The 6,666-nt window shown below is 50.4% G+C and overlaps 1 non-coding gene across 1 annotated transcript; it reads left to right on the forward strand.

Moving 5' to 3' along the window:
* Positions 1 to 4,881: 4,881 nt before the first annotated feature.
* Positions 4,882 to 5,035, forward strand: LOC131031751 (5.8S ribosomal RNA). Its single transcript, XR_009103167.2, has one exon. It is a non-coding gene; the product is annotated as a 5.8S ribosomal RNA (ribosomal RNA).
* The last annotated feature ends 1,631 nt before the right edge of the window (positions 5,036 to 6,666 follow it).

A 6,666-nucleotide genomic window follows, 5' to 3' on the forward strand; every position in this document is an offset into this window, starting at 1 on the left:
CACCCCGATTGCTATGCGGGGAGGCTCCTTGGCCGCCTTGGAAATTTCTCTATGTCGGACGCACCGCGGGATAAGGGGTTGGCACTGGTAATCGCCCAAAGTGCGCCCGATTCTTAGACTGCTTCAAGGTGACCTCATAGCCTCTTTCGTCCAGCCTTCCTACCTTCAACGCCCTTTTTACACCTCGATTGCTATGCGCGGGCTTGTTGGCCTCTATCACCTCTCTGCAAAGAGTGGCACAATGATTGTTGGGGTAAATCTTAGCAGTTCGATCTTTGGCCTTGGGCCATTGTGAGGGCTGATCTATTTCCTATGCACATCTCATGTTCGCCCAGTAATAGACTCAATGACTTGTAATCAGTCTTGTTCCCGATTGTTCCTGGAGGTAGTCTTCGGAACTCTTGGATTTGACCTGTCACTTGAACTGTCCTCTTCTGAGGATGCTTGTGTGTGTGTGCTTGTTCCATTTCCTTGGTAGTATTAACGAGATATTAAAGAGCGGAGTGACTGCCTCACCTAGCTATGTTTGGGGCTCTCACTCCCTTACCCGGTGTGCGACCGCTTTGCACGTAGGTTGCGGAGCATTGCGACTCTTTCGATGTTTGGCGGTTGTCTTCCGGTGATGCGTTAGTCCTGAAGTGCATGTTACTAGCATTTGTGCCATTGTTCTCGATCTTTGGCACGTTCCTTCATTGCAATTGGATATATATCTCCCTTTATACATGTAGGCTTCTCCCGCCTATTCAGTGCTATCCAACTCTCAGCACTCTCATGGTCTCCTTGGCTTCTCTCTCCCGTGAGTGAGCTCTCTTCTCGAGTCTTTTCCATGTCCCATGGAGGTTTCCTTTCGAAATTCAGGCACACAAACATGACCGGATAAGAGTGGAATTGCCTATGAGGAGAAGCTCACCTTAGGGAGCAGCAATGCCAAGTGTTTCAATAGAGGGTAGAGGAGGCGTTGTTTGGGCGGTTGCACAAAAGAGTGCTATGGTTGCACTGAAGGTTGCTTCTTCGTCTTTGACAAACTCTTCGAGGCAAAAAAGCTTGTTTACGGGGTCAAGGTGGGACTGTTCGTGCGAGGTGCGCCACCAAAAGTGCATAGGGGGCATATACCTGGGAAATGGATGTCTCTAAGTGGGCTTACTCGGTCGCGTGCATGGTGCATTCTCTAACGGCAGGACTGTCGTGAGCATGTGCGGTTCAGATGTTTTCGGGTAAAGGGTTCCATACGGGATGTCCTTCCCAGGCTCCTGTGAACCGGGACTCTGCATCATCATGCTCCAGCTCCCGTGGGTGCTTCATGCCTCATCAAGCTATTTGTCATGGGCGATTAAGGCCAAGGCCTTCCTTTGAGAGGGGAATTGTTCAGGCTGGTTGAGGCGGGATTGTTCGTGTGGGGTGCACCACCAAAAGTGCGTAGGGGGCATATGCCTGGCAAATGGATGTCTCTAAGTGGCCTTACTCAGTCACGTGCATGGTGTACTCTCTCACAGCATGACTGTCACGAGCATCAACAATGCGGTGGTTTTCAGGTAACGGGTTCCGTACGGGATGTTCTTCCAAGGCTCCTATGAACCGAGGCCCCTTGTCATTGTGCTCTGGCCCATAGAGGGTCCTGTTCCCCCATTGGGACGGTCGCAGTGGTCACGGAGAATGGTTACCCAAGTCACGCTCGAAAGGGAATGATTTGTGCATTGGTCGAGATGTGCTCATCTATGCGGGTTGCACCACAACATGTGTGTAGGGGGCATATACCTGGGAAATGGATGTCTCTGAGTCGCCTTACAATTGAGGTGGCTATGTGCATGGTGTCGCCTGTTCAAATTGATGCATCGCAAGCGGGGTCGTTTGGGAGTTTTCAGGTAAAGGGTTCCGTATGAGATGTTCTTCCTAGGTGCTTGTGAACCAAAGCTCCTTGATGCCACATTTTGACTTTCACACATCTTTTCCTTCCAGCGTGATGTTCTTTGTCGGCGCTTGGCGAGAGAGTCGGGTGACGGAAAATTGTTCTATGCAATCGAGGATGGCTTTTCTGTGTGGGGTGCACCACTCCAAGTGTGTAGGGGGAATATGCCTGGGAAATGGATGTCTCTGAGTGGCCTTATAATTGAGGTGGTCGTGCGCAGGATGCATTTTGCATAGATTTGACATTCGCGAGTAGGTTCGGGTTTGAGACCGAGGGTAAAGGGCTCCGTATGGGATATTCTTCCCAGGTGCTTGTGAACCGAAGCTCCCTGTCATACCTCTCCAGCTTGCAGTTATGTTTTCCTCACTCTGGGTCTTGAGGAGCACACTACTCGGTTACCGCATCTCTGTCCTTGGTCAACTTTGGGATGCGGGTGGGTTTTTTTTTATTGCAAGGATGGGCCACATGCTTTCTAATTTTGGTTTCCCATGAGGGCAGGTCTACTTTGCGGTCTCTATGGCAGAGGCCCGGGGTAGTCCACTCATGGCTGGAAGCTACCTGGTCGATCCTTCTAGTAGTCATATGCTTGTCTCAAAGATTAAGCCATGCATGTCTAAGTATGAACTATTTCATATTGTGAAACTGTGGATGGCTCATTAAATCAGTTATAGTTTCTTTGATGGTACTTTGCTACTTGGATAACCATAGTAATTCTAGAGCTAATATGTGCACCAAATCCCGACTCTTGGAAGGGATGCATTTATTAGATAAAAGGCCAGCGTGGGCTCACCTGCTACTCTGGTGATTCATGATAACTCGACGGATTGCACGGCCTTTGTGTCGGCGACGCTTCATTCAAATTTCTACCCTATCAACTTTCAATAGTAGGATAGAGGCCTACCATGGTGGTGATGGGTGACGGAGAATTAGGGTTTGATTCCAGATAGGGAGCCTAAGAAATGGCTACCACATCCAAGGAAGGTAGCAGGCACCCAAATTACCCAATCCTGACACGAGGAGGTAGTGACAATAAATAACAATACTGGGCTCATCAAGTCTAGTAATTGGAATGAGTACAATCTAAATCCCTTAACGAGGATCCATTAGAGGGCAAGTCTGGTGCCAGCAACCGTGGTAATTCCAGCTCCAATAGCATATATTTAAGTTGTTGCAGTTAAAAAGCTCGTAGTTGGACCTTGGGTCATCACGGTCGGTCTGCCTACTTGGTGTGCACTGGCCCTCACGTCCCTTCTACCAGCGGCATGTTCCTGGCCTTAATTGGCTAGGTCGCAGTTTTGGCCCCGTTACTTTTAAAAAATTAGAGTGCTTAAAGCAAGCCTATGCTCTGAATACATTAGCATGGAATAACGTGATAGGAGTCTGGTCCTGTTCTGTTGGCCTTCGGGACTGGAGTAATGATTAATAGGGACTGTCGGGGGCATTCATATTTCATTGTCAGAGGTAAAATTCTTGGATTTATGGAAGATGAACCAATGTGAAAGCATTTGCCAAGGATGTTTTCATTAATCAAGAATGAAAGTTGGGGGCTTGAAGATGATTAGATACCGTCCTAGTCTCAACCATAAACGATGCCAACCAGGGATCGGCGGATGTTGCTCTAAGGACTTCGCCAGCACCTTCTGAGAAATCAAAGTGTTTGGGTTCCGGGGGGAGTATGGTCGCAAGGCTGAAACTTAAAGGAATTGACGGAAGGGCACCACCAAGAGTGGAGCCTGTGGCTTAATTTGACTCAACATGGGGAAAGTTACCAGGTCTAGACATAGTAAGGATTGACAGATTGAGATCTCTTTCTTGATTCTATGGGTGGTGGTGCATGGCCGTTCTTAGTTGGTGGAGCGATTTGTCTGGTTAATTTCGTTAATGAATGAGACCTCAACCTGCTAACTAGCTACGCGAAGGTTCCCCTTCGCGGCCAGCTTCTTAGAGGGACTATGGCCTCCTAGGCCATGGAAGTTTGAGGCAATAAAAGGTTTGTGATGCCCTTAGATGTTCTGGGCCGCACGCGCACTACACTGATGCAACCAACAAGTTTTTCTCCCTAGCCCAAAAGGTTTGAGAAATCTTGCCAAATTGCATCATGATGGGGATAGACCATTGCAATTATTGATCTTCAATGAGGAATTCCTAGTAAGCGTGAGTCATCAGCTCGCATTGACTACGTCCCTGCCCTTTGTACACAACGCCCATCACTCCTACCGATTGAATGATCCGATGAAGTGTTCGGATCACGCCGATGGCGGCCGTTCCTGTCACCGACATCGTGAGAAGTTCATTGAACCTTATCATTTAGAGGAAGGAGAAGTCGTAACAAGGTTATTGTAGGTGAACCTGTGGTAGGATCATTGTCAGTTCTAGCCCCTGAATCGTGCAAGGGAGGAGGCAAGGGAGGCATGCAAAGCTCACCTCCTTCCCGACCCTCGCCCTCGATGATGTGTGGATGGTTGGGCCTTGCTACATGGCTCGGCCCCAGGTTCCACACCGTTGACTTGAGGTGATCGAATGCCATGATCAGGTGCATGCCCTTTTTGGGAGAGGCCGAGTCTCTATCCCATCAAGTTCATATGCCCCCGATTGTGCGCGCGGCGTCATCCCAGCGATCCATCAGTTCTACGATGGGAAGTCGGGATTGCTGCAACCCCCCGTTACGTCTCCCAGGGGAACAACATGTTGCTTGGAGCATTCCCCACCACTGAAGAGTACACTCTCGAGCGATCGCTCGTGGGGCAGGACCCATCCTCCAGCTGCAGTGTTCTCTTGAGGTGGAATCCTCTTGTGCAATGCAATGGGGCGAGGACACACACCCTTCTAGTGCCCCCTTGCACTGGCAGATGGTTCGTGTCAAACACCCTACATCGGTGCAACCCGCACCAAGAATTCCAAAACATTGAAGTGTGGCCCAGGTGCCTTTGTGCATTTGGGTTGCCAGAAAAAAAACATGAATAAGATAAAAACACAACTCTCAGCAAAAGATATCTTGGCTCTCACCACGATGAAGAATGTAGCGAAATGCGATACTTAGTGTGAATTGCAGAATCCCATGAATAATCGAGTCTTTGAATGCAAGTTGCGCCTGAGGCCTCGGCCGACGGCACGTCTACTTGGGCATCGCACTCCAAAATCACCCTCCTCCATGGAGGAGTGGAGATGGCCATCCGTGCTCACCAGCGGCATGGTCGGCTGAAATGAGCACGAGGTCCCTCGCCCCGTCATGACGAGCAGTGGCCTATGTAGGTCGGCGTTGGTTTGTGCGGGTCGAGCGAGGCCAAGTGTGGAACTTCAACCGGGCCACAGCGGCCTGCCAGCGTGTGAGTAAAATGTGCTTGGCCCCTTTGTCGTGTCCCTAAGTCAGGCATGAATACCCATTGAGTTTAAGCATATCACTAAGTGGAGGAAAAGAAACTTACCAAGATTCCCCTAGTAACGGCGAGCAAACCGAGAAGAGCCCATCATGAAAATTGATGGCTTCGCCTTCCGAATTGTAGTCTGTAGAAGCGTCCTCAATGATAGACCAGGCCCAAGTCCCCTGGAAGGGGGCGCCAGAGAGGGTGAGAGCCCTGTCGGGCCCAGACCCTGCCACACCACGAGGCGCTATCGACGAGTCAGGTTGTTTGGGAATGCAGCCCTAATCGGGTGGCAAATTCCGTCCAAGGCTAAATACAGGTGAGAGACCAATAATGAACAAGTACCATGAGGGAAAGATGAAAAGGACTTTGAAAAGAGAGTTAAAGAGTGCTTGAAATTGCTGGGAGGGAAGTAGATGGAGGCCGACGATGCGTCCTTGTCAGATGTGGAATGGTGTCAGCCAGTCCGCCACTTGGTTCGAGTGGCATGTTAGCATGGGCCATTGTGGCAATACAAGCACGGCCTTCTAGTCGCACTGTACCTCTGTCATGGTGGTCAAGGAGTGAAGCGCGTGCCTACCAAGGCGGGCCCTTGGGCACTAGCGCACTCATTATGTTGGCCAGCAGGCTTTCCATCTGACCCGTCTTGAAACACGGACCAAGGAGTCTAACATGTGTGTGATTCGGCAGGTTGGGAAACCCGTGAGGTGAAAGGAAGCTGACTAGCGAGATCCCCTCTCGGGGGTTGCACCGTCGACCGACCCTGATCTTCTGTGAAGGGTTCAAGTGTGAGCACACCTGTTGGGACCTGAAAGATGGTGAACTATGCCTGAGCAGGGCAAAGCTAGAGGAAACTCTGGTGGAGGCCCGAAGTGATACTGACGTGCAAATCATTCATCTGACTTAGGTATAGGGGCGAAAGACTAATTGAACCGTCTAGTAGCTGGTTTCCTCCGAAGTTTCCCTCAGGATAGCTGGAGCTAATGTGCAAGTTTTATTAGGTAAAGCAAATGATTAGAGGCATCGGGAGTGTAATTCCCTCGACCTATTCTCGAACTTTAAATAGGTAAGGTGACCAACCTTGGCATCCACCATAGTAGTCGCCCACTTGGCACCCACCTTGGAACCCAACTTGGCACCCACCTCGGCACCCACCTTGACACTTGTGCACCCACCTTGCCACTCACCCAAGCACCAACCCATCCTAGCACCCAAGCTGTGATGTACCTTAGCACCCACCCTGGCACCTTTGCACCCTAGCACTCACCCATTCTAGCACCTAACTTGTGACCCACCTCGACACTTACCCTCGCACCTACCTTGGAACCCAACCTAGCACCCACCCACCCTGACACCCACCCTAGCAACTACCCACCCTCGCACCCACCCACCTCGGTA

The sequence above is a fragment of the Cryptomeria japonica genome, chromosome 2, assembly GCF_030272615.1.
Source record: "Cryptomeria japonica chromosome 2, Sugi_1.0, whole genome shotgun sequence".
Classification (NCBI taxonomy): Eukaryota; Viridiplantae; Streptophyta; class Pinopsida; order Cupressales; family Cupressaceae; genus Cryptomeria; species Cryptomeria japonica.